The sequence below is a fragment of the Homarus americanus genome, unplaced genomic scaffold, assembly GCF_018991925.1.
Source record: "Homarus americanus isolate GMGI-L3 unplaced genomic scaffold, GMGI_Hamer_2.0 scaffold56333, whole genome shotgun sequence".
Lineage (NCBI taxonomy): Eukaryota > Metazoa > Arthropoda > Malacostraca > Decapoda > Nephropidae > Homarus > Homarus americanus.
The window spans coordinates 9,230,912-9,255,340 of record NW_024734940.1 but is presented as its reverse complement, the minus strand read 5'-3'; the positions used below and the strand labels follow the sequence as shown (position 1 = coordinate 9,255,340).

Here is a 24,429-nt window from a genome sequence, read left to right as displayed (position 1 = left end):
CAGTTACAGTATGTCCCGGGGTGTTGCGATGTAGCGTAACTTGAGCATGACTGTGTCACCAGTACACATAATATGGAGTGTAGTGAGAGGTAATCACGTGCTTTTGTAATGATAATAAATTTGAATGATTAGGCACTACTGTAGCCCCAGGAGATGATGATAACATGAATCATCCAACGTTCAGTAGCCTGGGAGCGTTGCAGCAGTACACGTGATAGCGCGCGTGGAGGAGTAGTGGGCGGTGGAACGGCGCGTGTGCGCGTGCTCGGTGGGCGTGGTGGTGGAATGATGGTTGTTGGGAAGAAGCGCGAGGGGCAGCAGTGTTGGTGAAGCCGCCTCGCCGTCACCACCATCATCCTCCCCCTACCCCCCCGGCTACCACCACGCCCACTCGACCGCATACTGCCGTCACTACCGCTGCTGCTGCTCTATACCGCCGCATCTTGTGTCACTCCCACTCAGTTTGTCTCCCGCGCTGTAAGGAGTAACATCTAGTGTTGCGTGACGGTGGTGCAGGAGGGCAGGAACAACCCTGTTCGAGGTACTAGGGTCCTGCTGCTGCACCACGAAGGGCGTCGACGTCGGTCCTGGCCGCAACGAGGGGCGTATTACCTCGACCATTATCAGGGGGCGACGCGACCCTCCACTACCCATCAAGGAGATTGGTCGTCATTGTGTGCCCCATTCCAGGCCTTCCCAGGTCATCTAATATCATCTTAGGTCAGGTTCTATTGCCTCAGTGTTTGACCTAGTACACCGAGGTCACTTATCAGGCAGTGATAGGGGTGTTGGGACGCACTTTTCACGGTAAAACGTCGCCAGAAGGGACATGTACAGTAATTCTAAGTGAGGCGGTTCAGGAGAAACTACTGTACAGTACTTGTCTGAGTCTGTGGGGACGTCCGTCAATAAAGTGGTGTACGACATTTTCTCCGTGTGGATACCATAACGAGATAATTTGTCCGTGAAGACAGTGATGTCCGTAATTGTTCTGTAGATGAAGACGTCCGTTTTTTTTTTCTCTCCACGAAGACAACACAGCAAGGTAATTAATACTCGGGTATAATGTTATGTGGCAGGTGGCCGTGAAGGACATGTGTGACGTCAGACGTCAGGTCGTTCCGTGTGTAAACAGAGGTCAGAGGGAACTAATGATTGTGGTCATTTTCATCTGATCTGGTGACCTCAGGAAAGAAGTGTGATAAATCGCAATTGTTAACGTAGAAAGACACTTGTTCAGCGTCACCACACCAGCAAACAGTTATTACTATATTGATGTATTCAGTGGAATGTAAGTGTGTGGTCGTCATATTCAGGTTTATATACTGTGTAGTGCTGGACAGATGATGCCACAAACTTTGTGTGTGTGTGTGTGTGGTGACGACCTCCGTGTGGGTTTGTAGGCTGAACCCATAATTAAAACTTTTGTTGGTGTACACACTAATGGACGACCCTCGTTCTACATTATGAAGCTTAACACCGTCTTGAAGATTCTTACTGACATAAGACTTTGTCATGAAGGTTTTAGTGTCACATTTTTACCATTTACTGTAGATTTTTTTTTTTTTTTTTGGCATACCATTAAGCTTTCTACTATGTTAAAAGAGCTCTTGATATATTATGCTTTCTTGTCATTAAGCTTTTTGATGTGATATTTTTTTATGTAAAATCAAGGTTTTCAATTTGTCGTCAAGATGTTTAATGTCACAAAACGTGATCAAACTTTTTAATTACATTAATCTTTTTCTTCATTATAATTTTTTTGTCATATGCCATAAAGCTTCCTATCTTAAATATTGTTTATGTCTAAAAGCTTTCTAAAGACATAACTTTTTCAATGTCATGAAACTTTTTTTCAGTATGGCATTAAGCTTCTATGTTTTAAAACTTTTTATTATGCCACTAAGTATTCCAATATGTCATATAGTTAATAACATAGAACTACTTTCTATCTTATGAAAATTTTTAACGATTCAGAATTTTTCAATGGGTCTGAAAGCTTTCTAATATGTCGTAAAGCTTCTTAATGTATCATAAAGCTTTTCGATATTTCTTAAATCTTTTTAATATACTAAATCTTTTAAATATGGATCTTTTTATTAATTTCTTATAATTCTTGTTTATTCAGTTACATAACTTATATAACATGTTATAATTTTTTTGGTCATAAGCATCATAACATGTCATAAAATTTTTAACGTCATGAATTTTTAACGTCATAAGCTTTAAAACATGTCATAAACTTTTTAACGTCATAAACTTTTTAACATGTCATAAACTTTTTAACATATAAACTTTTTAACATGTCAAACTTTTTAACATGTCATAAACTTTTTAGCATGTCATAAACTTTTTAACATGTCAAACTTTTTAACATGTCATAAAATGTCATGAATTTTTAACGTCATTTTAACATGTCATAAACTTTTTAACGTCATCAACTTTTTAACATGTCATATACTTTTTAACATGTCATAAACATTGTAACATGTCATTTAACATGTCATAAACATTGTAACATGTCATACAATTTTTAACGTCATAACTGTTTAACATATACAAATTTTAACGTCATAAATTTTTAACATGTCATAAACTTTTTAACATGTCATAAACATTATAACATGTCATACAATTTTTAACGTCATAAATTTTTAACGTCATAAACCTTTTAACGTCATAAACTGTTTAACATGTCAAACTTTTTAACATATCATACAAATTTTAACGTCATAAATTTTTAGCGTCAAACTTTTTACCGTCATAAACTTTTTAACATGTCATAATTTTTTTAACATCAAAAATATCTTAAAATGTCATAAACTTTATAACGTCATATTTTTTTTACGTATCATAAAACTTTTTAATGACAGGAAACTTTTTTAACAAAACTTTTTAACATGTAATGGAACTTTTTAACATATAGAACTTTTGAATTAGAGAGGAAACTTTAACACGCGGTGCATCCTTATAAGATCTCGATGTGTCATAACAAAAGCTTCATCCTGTGGCCTCGGTCACACCTCAGCTCCAGGCGTTATATAATACGTGCGTTGTTATTATCTTAAGAAGTGTATATTTTTCTCTAGACCAGATCACCTCATAAACACATATATAAACATTCACACGTTGTCATTTTGTCGTGAGGGATATAATTTTGTGAAAACATTCGTGTATGACAACATCCTCAATTTTTTTTTTTTGTAATTTTGGGTGAAATATATTGCTTCTGGTGCTGTATTTTATTTGTATATTTTTGAATAGTCGGTGTGTGTGTGTGTGTGTGTGTTCAATCTTTGTTGTGGTATGAATGTTCAGTGGTATTCGGTTCCGTGGGGTGACGTCATCGGGTAATACAATACACGGACTCAGTGTTGTTCAGAGGCAGCTGTCAGTGTACACATCCCGTTACTTACTGTTCAGTAGTCCACCGTCGTTAGGTTCCTGCTGCTGATGTGTGCAGTGTCTTACCGTTGTGGCAATATACAAGGGCTTACTGTTAGGGGAACATACAGGGGCTTACTGTTGTGGGAACATACAGTAGCTTACCGTTGTGGGAACATACAGTAGCTTCCCGTTGTGGGAACCTACATTAGCTTACCGTTGTGTACAGGTAGCGTATACTAGCATTATGACGGCATTCATAATTAGCGATAATAGTTACGGGAGAACTTACGATAACATCTATAAGTCTTCATGAGGACTAAGACTCAGAAGCATACAGTACTTATAATAATAGAACTCAAGACTCAAAATATGGTAGTTTTATGCTTAGAAATGACATACTATAAGACTTAATGCTCAAATTTATGGTAATAATGCTCATGAATGACCCAGAGCAAGAATTAAGACTCAAGGTATGTCAATAATACTCGGGCAGGATTTACGACTAATCTTAAGCCGGGTTAATAATGCTCAGGAATGACTTACGGTTCAGGATAAAGTCTTAATTATCGAGGAGGTCTTAGATAATGACTTAAGAGCTAATCAAGTCTTAGGAAAGTGGGTTAAGCAGGTCATTTTGGTGTAGTTTATGGGTCTGTGTCAATGTCTGTCTGTGTCTGTCAATGTCTGTCTGTGTCTGTGGTTGGCTGTTTGTGTCTCGTAACTGGGATGATTGTGTGTCTTTTTTTTTTACTGTCTTTGTCGGTCTGTTAAAACTGTCTAACTGTCTGGCTGTCTGTTAAAACTGTCTGGCCGTCTGTTTCTGTCATAGCTGCCTGTCTGTCTTATTTAGATATCTCTGTCTGTGTTTTGTTTGTACCGGTGTAATTGTATGGTTTTCCTGGCTCTCTGTTAATGTCTGTGTTAGTGATTATGTTTCTCCCAGGCAATGTGTGTTAATGTATTTATCTGTCTGTACGTTGTGTTTCTATGTACGTGATGTGTCTATGTCCTTTGTGTGTGTGTCTACGCTATCAGTACGTACGTCGTGTGTCTATGTACAGTCAGTCAAAGATCCAGCGAACGCAACCTGGGTCTCGTAGTGGCAATTTTACCTGGCAATACTTGGTAAAGGAAGGCTGTATGTAAAGGTGGTTGTGATTGGTGGATTTATTTTCGCTTGTATCACAATCAGGATAAATATTAAACGAACCAAATTAAGAATTTTTATAATAAGAAACTATTCATTGTTATTAAAGATCAGGAGAAGTTTTCAAATGTTCGTATATTTGGTAAAATAATGAAGAAAATTATATTAATGAATTGGCAACACGACTACAATTAGGGCTGCCACAAGATTCATCATGTGTCTGGCTACCTCACAGTGCTTGTGTATTTTCTAGTGTGTGGTTCTGACTGGCTGTGTATGCCTCTGTGTTTTGTGATCGCTAAGGAAAACACCTGTATCGGTTGAATTTGTATACCTTTGTCTGTGTCTGTGTTTGTCCACTGGTGTTTGATTGAGTGTTCCTGGTGTGTGTGTGTGTGTGTGTGTGTCGCTCATCTATCTTAACAACTTATCAGAATCTTGAAGTTGATGACACATTAAAACTCTTCCAACAGTTGACAGATTATGTGTACTGATAGTCTCCCTCCTCCCTTTCTTCCTCCCCACGCCAGGTTACTCCCCACGGCCAGTCAGTTCCTTCCCTCCTCCCCACACCCTCCCTCCTCCCCACACTCCCCCCCTCCTCCCCACCCACTCCACCCTCCTCCCCACACCCTCCCTCCCCACACTCCCCTCACACCCCTCCTCCCCACTCCCCTTCCCTGCCCCCCCCCCCCCACCCCCTCCCCCACCCCTCCCCCACACCCCCCTCCCCCACACCCCTCCTCCTCCCCACCCCCCTCCTCCCCACACCCCCCTCCTCACCACACCCCCCACCCTCCCTCCCTCACCCTCTCCTCCTCTCACCTTCCTCCCCACACCCCTCCTCCTCACACTCCCTTCCTCCCCACACCCCTTCCTCCCCACTCCCCTTCCTCCCCACCACTCCTTCACCCCACCTCCCCCCTCCTCCCCACCCCCCCTCCCCCCACACTCCCCCTCCCCACCCCCTCCTCCCCACACCCCCCCCTCCCCACACTCTTCCTCCCACACCATCCCTTCTCCCCACACCCCCTCCTCCCCATCCCCTCCTCCCCACCCCCTCCTCCCCACCCCACCCCCCTCCTCCCACACCCCCCTCCTCCCACCCCCCCCTCCTCCCCACACCCCCCTCCCTCCCACACCCCCTCCTCCCCACACCCCCTCCTCCCCACCCCCTCCTCCCCTCCCCACACCCCCCTTCCTCCCCACCTCCTTCCTCCCCCACACACCCCTTCCTACCCCACCCCTCCTCCCCCACACTCCCCTTCCCTCCCCCACCTCCCCTTCCTCCCCACACTCCCCTTCCTCCCTCCACACCCTCCCTCCCCACACCCCCTCTTCCCCACACCCCCTCCTCACCACCCCTCCTCCCCACACACCCCCTTCCTCCCCCACACCCCCTTCCTCCCCACACCCCCATTCCTCCCCACACCCCCCTTCCTCCCCACACCCCCTTCCTCCCCACTCCCCTTCCTCCCCACACTCCCCTTCCTCCCCACACCCCCCTCCTCCCCACACCCCCCCTCACCACACCCCCTCCTCACCACACCCCCCTCCTCCCCACACTCCCTTCCTCCCCACACTCCCCTTCCTCCCCACACTCCCCTTCCTCCCCATCACTTAACACCATCATCGATCAAGGTCAGATGAAACTCTACCAGGTCTTAACAAGAGTGTCCTCTGGGGAAACTCTATTACCATTGATTACCGCTTAGGAAACAACCCACTTGGTCCCTAATGTTGACAACTTTAATCAATTATGTTAATGAGTAATTATGAAAACCCTGAGACAGAATGAGTCGACAGCACCGACAGCGCCCGACAGCCTTCCCTTCCTCAGGCTTAAGTAATATTGGATGACTAAGATTTGTACATTATATATTTATTTGTCTTTGTCGTGTTGAAGAGAAGGTATCGACTATGGACGCGAGGTGACCATGGCAGTGTGATCTGTTATATAGGTTAGGTTAGGTTAGGTTGGGTTGGGTTGGGTTGGGTTGGGTTGGGTTGGTTGGTTAGGTTAGGTTCTAATATAAATACATTTAATTCGTCGACTATTAATTTATATACAAACCGCAGGTGATTATATTCCAACTATTAAATTCAGGCATTGATATTATACTCGTGATCTCTGTCTCATGTCAGGTGTGTGTGTGTGTGTGTGTGTGTGTGTGTGTGTGTGTGTGTGTGTGTGTGTGTGTGAATTAGCAACATTTTCAGATTGCTGTAAAAAAAAAAGTTATTAAGTTTTTGTTACGGCGCCAGTGTGTGTGTGTGTGTGTGTGTGTGTGTGTGTGTGTGTGTGTGTGAGAGAGAGAGAGTGTGTGTTATGGTGTAGACGGTTTACCCATGCAGCTGGTTCTCTCTCACTCCTGGTCACAGATGGTCACCAAAACACAGTGGAAATAGAACTCTGACTATTGCAGCTTAACACATTTTCTTTCACCCTCAACCATAAGAAAAAAAAGTTTAGTTTGCGAACTTTGACAAATCTAGGTCACGGATTTTTTTTTCTAGCTGTTTCAGGGGTGTTGCGTGTTTGTGTGAGAGAGAGAGAGAGACACGCACAATTTTTCTCGGGGGAATTAGAGCTCAGGCGTCGTCCTGACTCCCGAAATTCCAACCAGTCATATAATTTGTGAGAAGAAAAAGCTGGGAATTTTGAGGAGAGAGAGAGAGAGAGAGAGAAGGACGAGAAAGAGAAAGACAAAGTATGAGTGAAAGGGAGAGAGAGAGAGAAAGAGAGAAAAATAGAGAAATAAAGACAAAATTGGAAATACAGACAGGTTGAGGGACAGAGAACTTCACAATCGCTGTGATAAAAGTAATATTTTAGGCTCGTGGTCATTAAGGTAGATTAGGAAGGTTTAAAATTACATCCCTCTAATTAAAGAGTGATACTTGTTTTGTTAACAATCCAACCCCTCTCGTTCGTGCTCCCCTGTGTACCATAACCTCCCCTCTGTGCCCCCTGTGTACCATAACCTCCCCTCTGTGCCCCCTGTGTACCATAACCTCCCCTCCGTGCCACCCTGTGTACCATAACCTCCCCTCCGTGCCCCTGTGTACCATAACCTCCCCTCCGTGTCCCCTGTGTACCATAACCTCCCCCTCCGTGCCCCTGTGTACCATAACCTCCCCTCCGTGCCACCCTGTGTACCATAACCTCCCCTCCGTGTCCCCCCTGTGTACCATAACCTCCCTCTGTGTGCCCCTGTGTACCATAACCTCCCGTCCGTACCCCTGTGTATCATAACCCCCTCCGTGCCACCTGTGTACCACAACCTCCCCTCGTGCCCCTGTGTACCATAACCTCCCCTCCCGTGTCCCCCTGTGTACCATAACCTCCCTCCGTGCCCCCTGTGTACCATAACCTCCCCTCCGTGCCACCCTGTGTACCATAACCTCCCCTCCGTGCATGTGTACCATAACCTCCCTCCGTGTCCCCTGTGTACCATAACCTCCTCCGTGCCCCCTGTGTACCATAACCTCCCCTCCGTGTCCCCTGTGCCCTCCCCTCCGTGCCCGCGTCCTCCCCTCCGTGCCCCTGTGTACCATAACCTCCCCTCCGTGTCCCCCTGTGTACCATAACCTCCCCTCCGTGCCCCCTGTGTACCATAACCTCCCCTCCGTGCCCCCTGTGTACCATAACCTCCCCTCCGTGCCCTCTGTGTACCATAACCCCCTCCGTGCCCTCAGTGTACCATAACCTCCCCTCCGTGCCCTCAGTGTACATAACCTCCTCCGTGCCCCCTATGACATAACCTCCCCTCCGTGCCACCCTGTGTACCACAACCTCCCTTCGTACCCCATGTGTACCATAACCACCCCTCCGTGCCCCCCTGTGTGCCATAACCACCCCTCCGTGCCCCCCCGTAACCACCCCTCTGTGCCCCCTGTGTACCATAACCAACCACCCCTCTGTGCCACCCTTGTGTACCATAACCACCCCTCCGTGCCCCCCTGTGTACCATAACCACCCCTCTGTGCCACCCTTGTGTACCATAACCTCTCTATAGACTAACTCCCCCCAAACTGTATTATATCCCGGTCGTGTTCCCGCCAAACGTAATTATTGGATCACTTAACTACACTTAACATGTATAACAAACAACTCCTGACAAATATATCAAAGAAACTCCTTGGAAAATATGCCCTTAGAAGACAGTAAAGCAAGATAGTAATAAAGGTGGGAACTAGACAGTAATAAAGATGGGAACAAGATAGTAATAAAGGTGGGAACAATATAGCAATAAAGGTGGGAACAAGATAGTAATAGAGGTGGGAACAAGATAGTAATAAAGGTGGGAACAATATAATAATAAAGGTGGGAACAAGATAGTAATAGAGGTGGGAACAAAATAGTAATAAAGTGAGAACAATATAGTAATAAAGGTGGGAACAAGATAGTAATAGAGATGGGAACAAAATGGTAATAAAGGTGGGAACAAATAGTAAGAAAGAGGAACACTATTGTAATAAAGGTGGGAACAATACACTAATAAGGGTAGGAAAAGATTGAAAGGTGAGAACAAGAACAACCACGAACATGAAATGGCTATAACTTTATTAATGATATAACGCTAGATGTTGATTTTTTGTTTGTTTGTTATTGTTTTTGTTTTCGCAAATAGATGACTGATATTAGTGATAAAAATAAACAAGACAATTATTTACATATCTGGTCACAACTAAACTGTCTTGAGATGGCAACATTGTATAGTTACTGTGTTGCCATTATCACCGAAAGCACCATATACCATTATTAAGCACCATACACATTGCCATGAACCACCATACACCATTATTAAGCACCATACACATCACCATGAACCACCATATACCACTATTAATCACCATGACTTACCATAAAGCACCGTTAACCACTGAAAATTTACGAACATTTCTAAAACAATATTATTAACTTTTTATTCTTACTTGGAATGTTATATGAAATTCTTTATCGATTTTTTTTTATGAAATGACGAGAAACCATTGATATTCTTGTTTAATCGGATCATCTCCGCTTTGCATCCTGTTCCGTAATAGATAGTGAATGCTTAAGTGGGGTTCGATAAAATGGTTAGTTAGTGTCGTATACTGTTAGTTCTCACGCCGAACTAGACCAGATGGGTTTATAAACACAAAAAAAAATCGTAATACCTAATCGTTTTTCCTTGTGGGGACTATCGAAAAAATCACATTCTAAACTTTTTTGTAATTTAAGGCTTTTTTTTTTAGATGGGTTTTATTTCTTGGGTTTCGTATAACTGCTGACTTTTGGTGACTAAGGTGTGTGAAAAGGTATATAACCTCGGCGCTGCTAATTTGAACACGAACCCATAAAACAAGTGAGTGTCAGAAAGCAATCAGAAGCCGTCTTGTGTATGCTTATAACAACAGGGAGGCAGCTAGAGTGGTATTGGGGGTATTGGGTACAAACAAGGGTGAATAATAAGTGGGTAGTATTGTACACACCTACAGTACTATATTATATAAAAAACTGTAAAATGTATAATATGAAAAAAAGAATACAAAAAGTTATAATGAGTCACTGACGTTAAGAACTTGGCCGTGAAAATTTGAGTTGGCTGTTAAAGAATGTTAGGAAGGCTACTGACTCCCTGATAATTAAGTGTTCCAGTGTTAATCGTATTGTCATAATAGCCTGAGCACACTTAATAATAATAATAATAATAAGAAGAAGAATAACAATAGAAATAATAATAATAACGCCACAGTGAACAGATTGTCAACACTCTGCGGTACACACATTCTGATTTCACTAACCTGTTGTCGCTTGTGTAGTGTATCCGTAGTGCCTTAATGCACGTTCGTAGGTCACTGAACGTTGCCTCAATTCACCCGCCAGGATTCTCTCTCTCAATTTCATCCTGTATTGACTTTACTGACCACAGGTTGATGCATAATTGCCGAGATCCTCAATTCAAATAACAATACGTATCTGGCAGGAACACAGTGACATGTTTGTGTTTACAGCCAGCAGCGGGTCTATGGGGGTCAGGAGGTATGGCTGCCCCCCCTGACCCCATCACCCCTGCATGGCTTTGGTATATAAACGTCCGTGGGTTTGTTTATTAGTTTGTGTGTCTGTCTGTGAGTCTAGAGTTCAGTCCATTCGTGAGTCCAAGTTTCAGTCCGTTCGTGAGTCCAAGCTTCAGTCCATTCGTGAGTCCAAGCTTCAGTCCATTCGTGAGTCCATCCGCCAGTCCAGGTGCAACTCCATCCGTCCGTCCGTCCGTCCGTCCGTCCTTCTCTACGTGCACTTGTACTCGAAGCCTTTGAGGACGTGCACGGGGCCCTTATGCTTAGTCCTTGTGTTAGCCCATCGCCCTCAGAGTCTGTGAGCGCGGGGCCCTAAGTAAACCCTGGTGGCCTGTGACTGGTGGTGGTGTTCGTCTGTGCTGCTCCACCCTGGACTACTGAACGATGATTCTTAAAAAGCGAATTTCTCTTTTGAGGAAGTATTGATCCTAATTACATGTCACCAAAAATATTAAACATAAATTAATAACCATGAAATCACTTACACCTATAACTTAAAATTGAATACATGTGATAAAATTCAAAATAAAAATAATATTTGTACAAAGAAAATGCAAATAATGTCAATAGAAGTGTAAGTTATAATAAACTAATCGTTAATAAATATAAGATAAACTAAAGAGAATATCCACGATTTCAACAAAAACAAGTAATAATGAAAACAAAAATCGTCAAACATCCGATACGAACAACATTTAATTAAAGTTGTTTGTTTATAAAGGCTTACGGTCACTTTTAGTATTTTTTGCTAACATTGTTTGGCGGGGGTCTTATCTAGGCGCCACAATCATTGATCCACTCGCGAATGTCGATAACGAGGAAGATAAGGCTCGAGGGTGAGAGCAGTTATGGGGAGGGAGGGAGAGAGAGACAGAGAGAGGGTAAGAGTAGTCATTATGAGAGAGAGAGTAATATGGAAGAGGGAGGGGATGAGGGTCGTCGTGTCATTAAAGCAATATATGGCCTCCTTCAGCATGCTTGATGTCGCTAAAACCACACGTGACGACATCTTACCAGGGGGTGGCAGTGTTGTGATAAACCTGTGTGTGTTTAGGCGGGAACTGGCTAGGATCTGTTTGCTGTACGAAAATTATATGATAGGTTAAAGATGCACATGGAGGAGAAAGGTTAGGTTAGGTTAGCTAGAACAAGGGTGTTTATGATGTTAATATTTTACATTAAACAAGGAAGAAAAATATATATATATATTTTTTTGCCAAGTTGGGGTAACTTTTTTCTTTTTTAAACCTCCTGGAAAATAGTTTATTCATGGTAAAATTTTGTGTTTTAATTTTACACGTCATTAACTACTGTAACCTGACGAAGCTTACTGTAATCTGACCAGGCTTACTGTAACCTGACCAAGCTATACCTTTAGTAATGATGCTGTTGATTGATCGTTTGTGTTGTGATGATGTACAGTGCATTAGTCTTTCCTTTATACGGTATATACCTGTATATATTGAGAGCCGAGTAGTGTAGTGTAGTGTAGTGCAGTGTAGTGTAGTGTAGTGTACTGTAGTGTAGTGTAGTGCAGTGTAGTGTAGTGTAGTGTAGTGCAGTGTAGTGTAGTGCAGTTTAGTGTAGTGCAGTGTAGTGTAGTGCAGTGTGTGCAGTGTAGTGCAGTGTAGTGTAGTGCAGTGTGTAGTGTAGTGCAGTGTAGTGTAGTGCAGTGTGGTGTGTAGTGTAGTGTGTAGTTTAGTGTAGTGTAGTGTAGTGTAGTGCAGTGTAGTGTAAGTGTAGTGTGTGCAGTGTAGTGCAGTGTAGTGTAGTGTAGTGTGTAGTAGTGCAGTGTAGTGTAGTGCAGTGTAGTGTAGTGCAGTGTAGTGTAGTGTAGTGCAGTGTAGTGTAGTGCAGTGTAGTGTAGTGTAGTGTAGTGTAGTGCAGTGTAGTGTAGTGTAGTGTAGTGTAGTGTAGTGTAGTGTAGTGCAGTGTAGTGTACTATAGTGTAGTGTAGTACAGTGTAGTGTAGTGCAGTGTAATGTAGTGCAGTGTAGTGTAGTGTACTGTAGTGTACTGCAGTGTAGTGTAGTGCAGTGTAGTGTAGTGTAGTGTAGTGTAGTGCAGTGTAGTGTAGTGTAGTGCAGTGTAGTGTAGTGTAGTGTAGTGCAGTGTAGTGCAGTGTAGTGTACTGTAGTGTAGTGTAGTGCAGTGTAGTGTGCTGTAGTGTAGTGTACTGTAGTGTACTGTACTGTAGTGTAGTGCGAGGTTCTGTCAGTGATGCTCGTATTCCTTAACGAGTAAATGGGAAAAATTATTAGGTTCAAGAGTACAGTATTTGCCCAGTTACATGGAGCGTCAACTCTCTATCTGTGGTTTAGGATGTAACAGTAGTGTGATAACTAACAACACAAGGGACTGGTGATAACACAGGACACGCCAACAGTCTACAGGGAAGTGATCTTTATAACAACATTCTAGCATTTATTGACCAAGTTTTTATCAATATTGTATTTCCATTTCGCATTCACATAGATTTTCCGTATTTTTTCCCAGTCATGTAGCACCGACAACTGGTGGTTCTCGCCGTATTATTGATTATGTTGCCAGAAGCCAATACAATGATCAATGTCTAATACTTGTAAACAATTTAATACTGTATTTTTGGTTATTGTTTATTTCAGAATTTTTTTCTCGATATTTTAGTTATTTTTACAATAAGCCTACATGGTCGGATATTGTTTCAGTAAGTTTAACAAAAGTCATTTAAACCCAACCCGCATACCTCCCCACGCCCCTAAGAGCCCGGCTGTCACCCGTGATACATCCCGCACTGTCCCGATTGAGAAAAATTGTTGTCCCTTTGAAATGGCCGCCATCTGTCTGTCCGGTATTAATGCAAAAACTCTAACTGTAGGCGATTCCCTCTGTGTGTGTGTGTGTGTGTGTGTGTGTGTGTGTGTGTGTGTGTGTGTGTGTGTGTGTGTGTGTAGTGCACGTCTTCCCTAAACTCTTATAAACAACCTTATTAATACGTGTTATGTCACCGACCAGTGCATCACTTTGTACACCTACATCGAAAAATGTAATTGATAAAGTAATAATATTTGTGTGGTGGGAACCCCACTGTGTGTTAAGTGTCACTACTATGGCCGTGCCAGAGGTCTCAGTAGTCCCATATTGCCTCCAAGGTAGTCCCCGTAGTCCCATTTGGCAGCGGTGAACGGAAATAAAGTCACAGGAAAAAAAAGGTCACATGACTTGTACACATTGACAACACATTATATATATGATGGCATTGCACGTAGGTTAGGTTAGGTTAGGTTTGGTTTGGTTTGGTTTGGTTAGGTTAGGTTTGGTTAGGTTAGGTTAGGTTAGGTTTTCCGTGCCTTTTTTTTCTGTGACTATTTTTCCTGGATTCGTGACCCCATGGTAATCATGTGTGGTCCCAGTAGTTCCAGTGGCCTCGATGGTCCCGTATGTCTCTACATAGTCCCCATGTCTCTACATTGTCCCATGTGGTCTCGTATGTCCCTCCATTGTCCCGTATGTCTCTACATAGTCCCATGTGGTCTCGTATGTCCCCCACAGTTCTGTGTGGTCCCGGTAGTCAAGGTGGCCCCAAAGGCATTGTCTTGCCCCGGTTGACATTATTGCGGGGTAAACCTGAGTGTAAGGGGTGGGTGTAGTGTGTAGTGAGGCGGGGTGTGGGGAAGGGGTACTGATACATGAGACTTAATGGTCAATGTGTCCCCCAGCTGGGAGTGTGTGGCCTTGACCAGTGTTCCCGCTCCTCTGGTGCTGTAGTGCCGTGCTTGTTCCTCCTGCGGTCCTTGTCTGTCCTGGACCCCTTACTACTGCTGCCTCTGTACTTGTGGAGTTAAATAGTTGTGATGTTTGTCAGAAATGTCGTGAAAGAGCTGCGTATAGAGGCGTAGAGCCGTCGTCTACAGTAAAACTTGGGTACTGAGTGAATGGCGAGGGGGTGGGGCCGTGGAGTCCTGGGTCGCTCTCAGACGAAACTCGGTGCAATATCATGCATTCTGGGGAATTCTTAAAGGGTTTTCTTACCTGTCATAAAAGGATTTTTTTCAAAATGACGCATATTTGTTCGATGCAATTATAGACACACCAAAAGCAGCCGGTGCCTTGGAATTGTGTTGTTGGTGAAAACGACGGCTGGTGGTGTTGGTGGAGACGATATTGCTGCTGCTGCCTCTGCTCCTGCTGCTGCTATTGTTCACGTTGCAACAGCTGCTGCTGCTTATATACTTCAACATCTTCTGATGTTGCTGCTACGCTAATGTTCTACTACTCTTACTGTGCTTTGATGTTGCTCCTCCTGCTGTTGACCTGCTGGGGGAGGGGTGTTGCTCTACAGTAGGACGTGTTATGGGTGTTTGATGAGAGAGGCTGGTGTAGAGGGGTGTTTTGTGGTCCTGGATATCTCAAAGTCGTGTCTGGTGTGAGTAAACAGTAAGCCAAGTGTGAGTTCCTTAAAGGGAAACTGTTAACAGAACTGGAAAACTGAGGGACGAGGAACTGGACTCGGTGTGACTGACCACTCCGAGATCTGCCACTTCTCTGCGTCTCCCACAACATTGTTCATGGCGGTGTAAGGTGATGTGAGGCCTGGCGGAGACCTGTGATTAACCGACACAACATGTCTTTGACCTTGTATGAACCGGTTTGACATCACCACAACACCTGACCTTAACCTTAGATATCACCACAACACCTGACATTGACCTTTGATATCACCACAACACCTGACCTTAACCTTAGATATCACCACAACACAACCTTGACCTTAAATATCACCACTTAACACCTGACCTTGACCTTAGATATCACCACGATGTTTGACCTCGTTTAATGCCACAAAACACGACAGATTAACATATTTTGATCCGGTACTAGACGTCAGGTTGAGAGAGGTCAGGCCAGGTCGGATACTCCATCGCCAGATCGCGAGCTCCTAGAGACGCCCAACGAACGTTTATCTGGTGGTACCTGGTAACTAGGGGTCCCTCCAGCCCTCCCTCCCCCTCCTCCTCCCTCCCCTTCCTCCTGTCTCGTACAACACTCCCACACTCCATTATTCATCCTCCTCCGAGCACAGTGCTACGGGAGGCGGAGGAGGAAGAGGTTGGGTGAGGTGGTATCAAAGAGTAGCGAGAAAGTGTTGTGTGTGGAGTGGCCGGGGGTCGGGAGCACGACAATCAATATTGACTTGGCGATCCCCCCCATCCCTCCCTCCCTCCCTCCCTCTTCCCCCGCTCCTCCTGCCTGCCTACCTATCCTCCACCCACCCCTTCCTGACTGTCCACCTAGCCAGGCTATCCAGGAGAAACGCGGCATATCTCTACCCACCTTCCAGCTTCCGCCTGTGACCTTAAATAACTGTATCTGCTGATTATTTCGGAGTTAAATATGTAGGGGGATTAATTAGATGAGAAGTAACCCTCACCTCCCTTCTCCCCACCGCCCCTCGCCTCTCCCCTCCACACTAAGCCAGGAACCAACCTGGAAATGACGCTCCTTATACCTCCATCCCCAACATCCTCCCACTAGCCTCCCCTATCATAGACCCCAAGATCAACAGTACAGCCACGGACGATCATTGGTACGTACTGAGTCACAACCACAGATAACCCTCTTTGGAGTCTCAGACGTGCACCCACCAGTCAGTCAGTCACAAACAACCCCGATGTCCCAGCCTCAGCCAACGTTACACACACACACACACACACACACACACACACACACTCACAAACAGACAGACAGACAGAGACATCGATCAAACACTTTTACAACCACAGACACATTCTCACCACAGCCACAGACAGTCCTCCTTCAGACGCTTGACTCGAACTGAGGGAGCACCACACATCAACACAGGCCAGCTGTAGCACCGGTGCTTTGAGGGCGGCAGCAGACGGTGGTGGTGGTGGTGGAGTGTCACAGCTGCTGCCTCTATTCTCAACACCTATCACTCGCCTCCCTCCTCCCTCGGCACACCTCGGATTCTCTGAGGTTCTGTGGTCCTCTTGGCAGGTTTCTTCCTTGTCGAAAATTTGTCGCGTTTTCTTATATGCCATTTTGTTTATTAGTCAACATATATTAAATACTATTGATTGGTGTATTAGACTGCGTGAGTGTTTCAGTTTAACATTCAGCGTATATAATTCATACTAGATTGCCGAGGTAATGCCTGTGTGGCCATTGTTATTGGTAAAGGATGGTCAGAGGTCACAGAAGCCACTGTAAAAGCCCTGAGAATATTGATAAAGAATCATCTTAGACTTTCCTCTTATGTCTCAATTTTCTGAACAGATTTTCACCAGAAGGATTTTCCTTGTGTGTTCTACTTTTTAGGTCGAATATGTTTGAACTTGTGACCATCGAGGCTACGTTATCACCATGGAGGGTTAGTGCTTTGCCTCCCAAACGCTCTGAACTATTACCTTTAAACTTTTATAATATATTTTTAAGAGCCATCCCTGGAGGCTACGTGCTTTGGTTACAGAGCGGTTAAAGGTCAAGGTTACAGGGTTAAAGTTTATTGAGCGGGATGTTAGCTATTGCCTTTACATGATGAGGCTGAAGACTTGTCACGGAGGAACAATGGGTGTCCCTGCCAACCACTGTCTGAAACACGACCTGTCATCCGCCAGGTTGAAGGCTGAAGCTCGAGCAGTTAATGTTTGTAATTATACTAGAATTTATTTCATGAAGATATACAACAGACTGTCTCACAAAAGTCGAGGGCAATTTGTAAAATAAAACCATAACAGTCTTAGATTAATCAAAATTTGGTGATGTTTGGCCGACGGTCGAGAGCTGGTGTCTCTTAGGTCAGGAGTGTCATCCGTTAAGTTAATGGTCACCGCTTTATCAACTAATCTCACTGAATGCAAAGAAAAACCACTTTACACGCTTCAGCTTCTACACACAACCCGTGTAGTATATTTATAAAGTTAAGACAACCGAGCACCTGAAGGTACCCACACATTACTCGAGTTCTCGGCTACTGGGTAAAAGTCAAGGTATGAGTGTTTAAACGTCAACATTACCCAGGGGCTGTGTTAGGCGTTACGTCACACCATCTTGTGTACACAGAAAACAAAAGAACAACTGTGTTAATCGTCCCCTTTTTAGGCTTTTTTTTACAAATTCACAAAAAACTGTTGACACATTTTTTGTAATCGAGGACAGAATGTACTGGTCCATTTTGTACAGCTCCCACAAGATATAGAGATTGATAGTCTTTGTTATAATCCTCAAAAATAGAAGTAATTGTATATATTTTACTTTCATTGTAGCTGAGACTTAGTTATGAGTCGATGGTCATGTATCGTAACACCGACGTGAGCCTCTGTGTGATGTATAGTAATGAGGCTCTCTCTCTCTCTCTCTCTCTCTCATACCGTACACTAACTTCTATGCACTACACCTAATGCAGCTCCCCATGGATAAAACACCGAATGGTTTGCGTCTCACATCGTAACTTCAACACATACAGTTGTTCTTTGCTATCAGTTGCTGGAGGCTAACTTTACTACACCTCCAGCACAGGGAAACACAGACTGCCGTATGAGTTTTGGGCAGGAATTTTAATGTAAATCTTTCCGTTTTCAATTGAATCGTACCGTTAGCTGAGAGTTACGACTTGTGTGGTGGTTGTGCAAAAGAAGATAGAGAAAATATTGGATGATTTGTGTTACCCATTGACTCAAGTTCAGTGTGTTGCGTCCAGTATTTCTTTACCGTAAATGGCCAGCCCTACTTGTTGTTGTTGTTGTTGTTTTTGTCGCGGATGTAAAGAATAATATATAATGACGTTTTTTTATCATTGTTTCTTTAATTATTTATTATTTAATCTCGAAAAAACTAATAATTTTAAAATAATTAGTTTACTTTATAATAAAATTTATTACACAAATTAAAATATAAATAGAAAGATTTAAACAAGAATATATATATATATATATATATATATATATTGAAGGTTTAGGAACAAGAGAAAAATGGAATGAAAGAACATAAAATGAAATAGAGTTTAGTGAAAAAATATAAGTCTTAGTTAAGGAAGGAAGAAGAGAACGAGCAAAATATTAGACTTTAGATGAAACTAATTAAAAAAATTCGCTTTTAAAATTAAGGGAAAACGAGATACTAATTAAGAAAATAACAAAGATGAAGAATGTAAAAGAAACGGTAGGAGACGAGAAAAAAAGATGAAAGGTATATAATTATATTACTGATGAGAAGGATCATTTAGCTCAGGTGACTCACAAGTGACTCAGGTAACTCATAGGTGACTCACAGGTAACTCACAGGTGATTAATAGGTAACTCACACGTTACGCAAGGTAACTCACAGGTGACTCATAGGTAACTCACAGGTGACTCAAGGCAACTCACATGTAACTCACCGGTAACTCACAGTTAACTCACAGATGGCTTGGAGGAGGTGGGATTATGAAGCCTCTTGAAACCTATGTTAGTTAAGGGAGATTAAGACCAGACAGGGTGTGTGAGAGAGTAGGGTGAGGCAGGTGTGTGTTGGGGGGGGTAGGACTGCAGCAGGTGTGTGTGGGAGAGTAGGGTCAGTAGGGTGGGTGTGGGAGAGAGGGCTGGGGTAGGGGTGGGGAGAGTAGGGGCTGTGTAGGGGTGTGTGGGGAGAGAGGGTCAGGTAGGGTGTGTGGGAGAGTAGGGCTGTAGGGGAAAAGTAGGGCTGTAGGTGTGTGTGGGAGTAGGGTCAGGTAGGGGTGTGAGTAGGGTCAGGTAGGGTGTGTGTGGGAGAGTAGGGCAGTAGGGTGTGTGGGAGAGGGGTCAGGTAGGTGTGTGTGGGAGAGTAGGGTCAGGTAGGGTGTGTGGGTGAGTAGGGTCAGGTAGGGTGTGTATGGAAGAGTAGGGTCAGGTAGGGTGTGTGTGGGAGAGTAGGGTCAGGTAGGGTGTGTGTGGGAGAGTAGGGTCAGGTAGGGTGTAACGGAGGGAATGCGAGAAGAGAAAAAGAGACGGGGTAGGGAAGGTAAGAGAATGAGGTGGAAGAGGAGAAATTGATGGAGAGAGAGAGAGACAGACAAAGTGAGAGAGGGAGGGAGGAGAGGCGGTGGGACGGAGGCAGAGGGGAGTAGAGGGGGAGCAGGAGGAAGAGAGTGAGAAAGAGAGGGAGGACGGAGAGAGAGAGAGAGATGAAGAAGGCAGGGAAGGAGAGAAAAGGGAAGATGAAGGAAATAGGTAAGGGAGATAAAAAAGAAGAAAAATAAAAGACAAAAAGAGAGAATGAAAGAAGTAAATAGGTGTAATGAAAAGAAAGAGAGGAAAGTGCGAAGGGTAGACAGACATAAGAGAGAGAAAATGATATCAACAGAAAAAGGGAGACAAAGATAAAAAGAAAGAGGGAAAGACGACGAAATGGAGGAGGCAGTTGAAGAGAAAGAAGAGGGAGGAATGGATTAAATAGCCCGCGAGTATTGATAGTTTTCCGCTGATTGGAAGTGTTTGAGCAGCAGCTGATGGAGGGGACGGGGGGGATACAGGGGGACGGGGGGATACAGGGGACGGGGAGGATACAGGGGACGGGGAGGATACACGGGGAGGGGGGGGAGGATACAGGGACGGGAGGAAAGTTAAGACAGCCAGGGAAAAAGAGTAAGAGACCAGTAGGATGGTTGGAGCACACATTGAGTCCTACAGGATTAGAAGGATCGATGAATTGGATACATGGATTAGGTGAGGAGTGATCTATAATTGTGCAGTTACAAAGCTTGAGCGCCCCACACCCCACACCCCCACCCCACATCACATCCCACACCTTCATCCCATACTCCACATCACATCTCACACCCCCTCCCACCCCTTCAACCCCCGCCTCCCCACCCCTTCCTCTCTACCCCACACCCGCAGCTAGGAACACTGGCCACTACGCTAGCACTTAACAACAAGCATTGCCACATGTCTGTTAGTCTTCTGGTCGCCCATTATACACACTGCGGCAGACTTATTCAGCAGGAATCACGAAAGACCACTTCACTGAAAACACACACAGACACACACAGACACACACACACACACACATACCTGACACGTGGCCATTAATAACATGTCAGAAATAAATTAAGATTGTTTGTTTTCAATGGGGTTTTTTATTGTTTTTACTTGTATATGATTCTAAGTCATGACTGTGTGGAAATGAAAAATAAGGACTTTCGTGTTTTCAGGCCAAAATACGAAGACTATATGGGCCAGTTGCTTTCTACAATGGTATGTTGGACATTATACTTACAAATATCACAGTCTACAATTTTACAAGCGATACTTCCGACTATCAGCGCGGTACACACGGTACATGGTCACAACTTACTGAGATTATAATATAACCCGGCGTTGAATTATAGTTCGTCTGAGTAAGGTTTTAAATAAGCGCTCGAGACACGCAATCCATACTTACCACGATCCTGAATGTGTTCGTTGGTGTAGAAACTCATCACGGTGACAGCTCGAGGTTCACCTGCTTCTCCGACCTGTGCCACATAATACTTGTGTTGTCATGGCAAGAGTGTGAGTTGCTCTATAACCTCGTATGAAACGCCACAGTATAGAAGACTGCTGTAGGTGAGATGTGTGACACTGAGGGCCACCAAAACTTGAGAGAGGAAAGAGTCAGGTGTTTGTATATATATGCATTGTATGTTGAATAAAACCCTCAAGGAGTAAGAGGCTTATACATGGAGGAATATGCTCACACACTGCGGAACATTGTACGAAAGTGACGTGTAAGGTGAACCTGCCAGGAGGAGAGTTCCACAACTGAAGGCAGAGAGATTATTATGAATATTGTAATGAGAAGGTTTATATGGCTAACTTTAGGTATTTATCTTATTATTCGTGTTGTTTATAAAGTCTCTCGGGGCTGTAACGTTTATTCTGAATACACATTAAATCTCCTCATGGCTTCCCTTAAAATGGTTTGGCTGTGTTGTGGGGTTGGGACCCGGAAGCACTGACCCTGTTTATAAACACTCTTACCTCACTTAAGTCGATATGTAATCATGTCCATTCTCTCTTGTAAAACTATTGCACCACATAATCCCAACACTTTATGTAAAAACTCGTACAAAAGTCAGAGTTTTCAGCCAGTCAGCTTAATGTAGAATTTCTGGGGCGTCCTTCAGGTCAGATACGGCTAGAGAATTCAAAAGCGATGTTGAAAAATAAACTCACCAGTGGCAAGTTAATGTGGAAAAAACACAGATGGTTTGTGTTAATACTCGTGTTAAGAGGCGCATGTGTGGTGTCTGCTCTATAACACGGTCCGGGCTGAGTGGAGAATTAAATAGGTTCGTGTCGTTTGTCATTAAAAATAGTTTAAAGCTGCAGATTTATTCGTGTGGTGGAGCAGCACTTCGGCCACCCTTCAAAAATGTAGTCCAGTTGTGCATAATTTTTGTCGGATATCTCATTTACTGATGTTCCACCGGATATCTGTACAAAGGCATGCGTATGGAAGCTACGACAGACGGATGTTTGCCTGGCTTCTGCCCTCAATGACACTCTTAAATAGTCCTAAGTATATTATCCCCTCACTCACTAGGAGGGTCACGTGCTGCCCACCTCCCCTCTGCCTGTAGCCACACCAACTGTCGCCTCTTTTGTTGCACGGGTTTTATCTGTGGGTACTTACCGTGAGTCACGAGCTGGCCGCCTTCACTCACCTGCTGGGGTGCCTCACCTGGCAGGTGCTCACCCTGTCACATTAGAACACCCAGCAAGTTGAGAAACACCGCCGGGATAACCTCATGGTGTACCTCTAACTGTGTCTCTACAGTGTCCCGACTCACACTCTCACTAATATCAGCTGGAAAAAACAAGAACGCGCTAAATACTTTACCTAACTTATAAACATCAGTGATAGTCAAATTGATACCTGTGTTTATATTTTAACGTTAGTGCCGTTACTAGCCACAGTTGAAGGTGTTGGTGACTGTAAGAGCTGAGGACGTAGAGGGAAGGTTCGAGACACAATATAGAGGCAGGTGCTAAATTTTCACCATACTGAAAATAACACTTTTTCAATATCTTCCATGGCGAAAAACGTAAACAAATTGTACAATCTTTGTCGACCAATGAGAGTGCAGGAGGAGGGGTGACTCACCATCCATGACCAATGAGAATGCAGAATGAGAGAGGTGACTGACTCACTATAGTTAACTACTTAGTGAGAGGGGGAGAGGTGACTCACCATACATGACCAATGAGAGCGCAGGGTGTGAGGTGTGACTCACTAATAAGTCATATCGCTCACCTCACCCTAAGGGATGAACCGGAAATTCAATTCGGGGTTTGTTTGATGGTAGTCACCTGACGCCAAGACCGGACTCCTGGGTGGTTGTTGGTTGTTGATGGTGGTTGTTGGTAGTGGTTGGTGGTGGTGATGGGGATTGATGGTGGCGGCGGCGGCAAGTATACTGATGGTAATGAATGAAGGATAGTGGTGGTGGTGGTGGTGGTGGTGAACACTTGTAGCAGTAATCGTGGTTGTCGAGGTGTTGTAGTGGTTGTGGTGTTATCAGGTGTTGTGTGGGAGGGCTTTACGCTTCACCAGTAATAGAACAGGATATGAGAAAATCTTGTATCAGGTTTTACTGGAATGGATGTTGGGGGCAAGTGAGGACCTTCAGGCCCCCGAGACACGCTGAGTCACGCAAATGTTGGCCCCAAAGACACGACTCCTAGCTGAGACACGCATATGCTGGCCTCTGAGACACGACTTTTAGCTGAGACACGCAAATGTTGGTCCCTGAGACACGACTTTTAGCTGAGACACGCAAATGTTGGCCTCTGAGACATGACTCTTAGCTGAGACACGCAAATGTTGGTCCCTGAGACACTACTTTTAGCTGAGACACGCAAATGTTGGTCCCTGAGACACGACTTTTAGCTGAGACACGCAAATGTTGGCCCCTGAGACATGACTCTTAGCTGAGACACGCATGGAGATTTTGCAGCCACTATGTCCACTCTACCCGGCCACCGCACCCGACGAATATTAACCTCACTTAAAATGGAAAATTCGTCAGACCCGACTTTTTTAAATTGGACTTTTTGGGAACTCTTGAGAATTCTCGACTCCAGGAAATTTAGGGGACACTTGAATGATGTATTATTGTACGGCCAATAAAAGACCAGCATATTATCGTATGAATTTTCCTGGTCGTTTATAAAGTTTCCTTAGTCAAAACATAACAATTGTTGATGAAGCATAACACTAACATGTAGCTTCAGTACAATACACAACACCGAAATGAAAGTTTGTGTGATTAATTTTGAGAACAGAGTATTAAATGTTGTAGTATTTGTGTTATAATGTGTAGTAATCAATAGCTTGTTTTGGTGTAGCGTACAGAGGGACTGATTCAAACTCCAATTCAGAGCACAGTGGTTTAAGTAAGAAAACAGAAAATCAATGAACACAACAATAAACGAATGAGTGATAATATAACATTGATAATCATGGAATAATCAGCCAATGAACGAGAGAAACAACGGCGGTTTAGTGTTGATGTGATCCAAGCTGACCAAGGTGGAGTAACAGGACAGTGTGTCGGTCTTATGATATAATTAGTGCGCAAAAGAAAACAGTAAAAGTGGTGAAACGAGACAGAATCCTACAGGGAGAGTTTACTTATCATTAATTAAGACAGAACTACAGTATACTTACAGTGAACAACCATCAATATAGAAATACAAACGTTAACAGATATATCCAACCCAGGTGCAAGTGTCACTTCATCGGGACTCAACTATAAGTGTCACTGTGTCAGAACCTAACCATAAATATCACTGTGTCAGAACCTAACCATAAATATCACTGTGTCAGAA

General features: G+C 43.9%; 1 long non-coding RNA gene across 1 annotated transcript; it reads left to right on the top strand.

Moving 5' to 3' along the window:
• The first annotated feature begins 216 nt into the window (after positions 1-216).
• LOC121870623 lies at positions 217-24,429 on the top strand. Its single transcript, XR_006089735.1, has 2 exons — positions 217-1,045; positions 23,947-24,429. It is a non-coding gene; the product is annotated as an uncharacterized LOC121870623 (long non-coding RNA).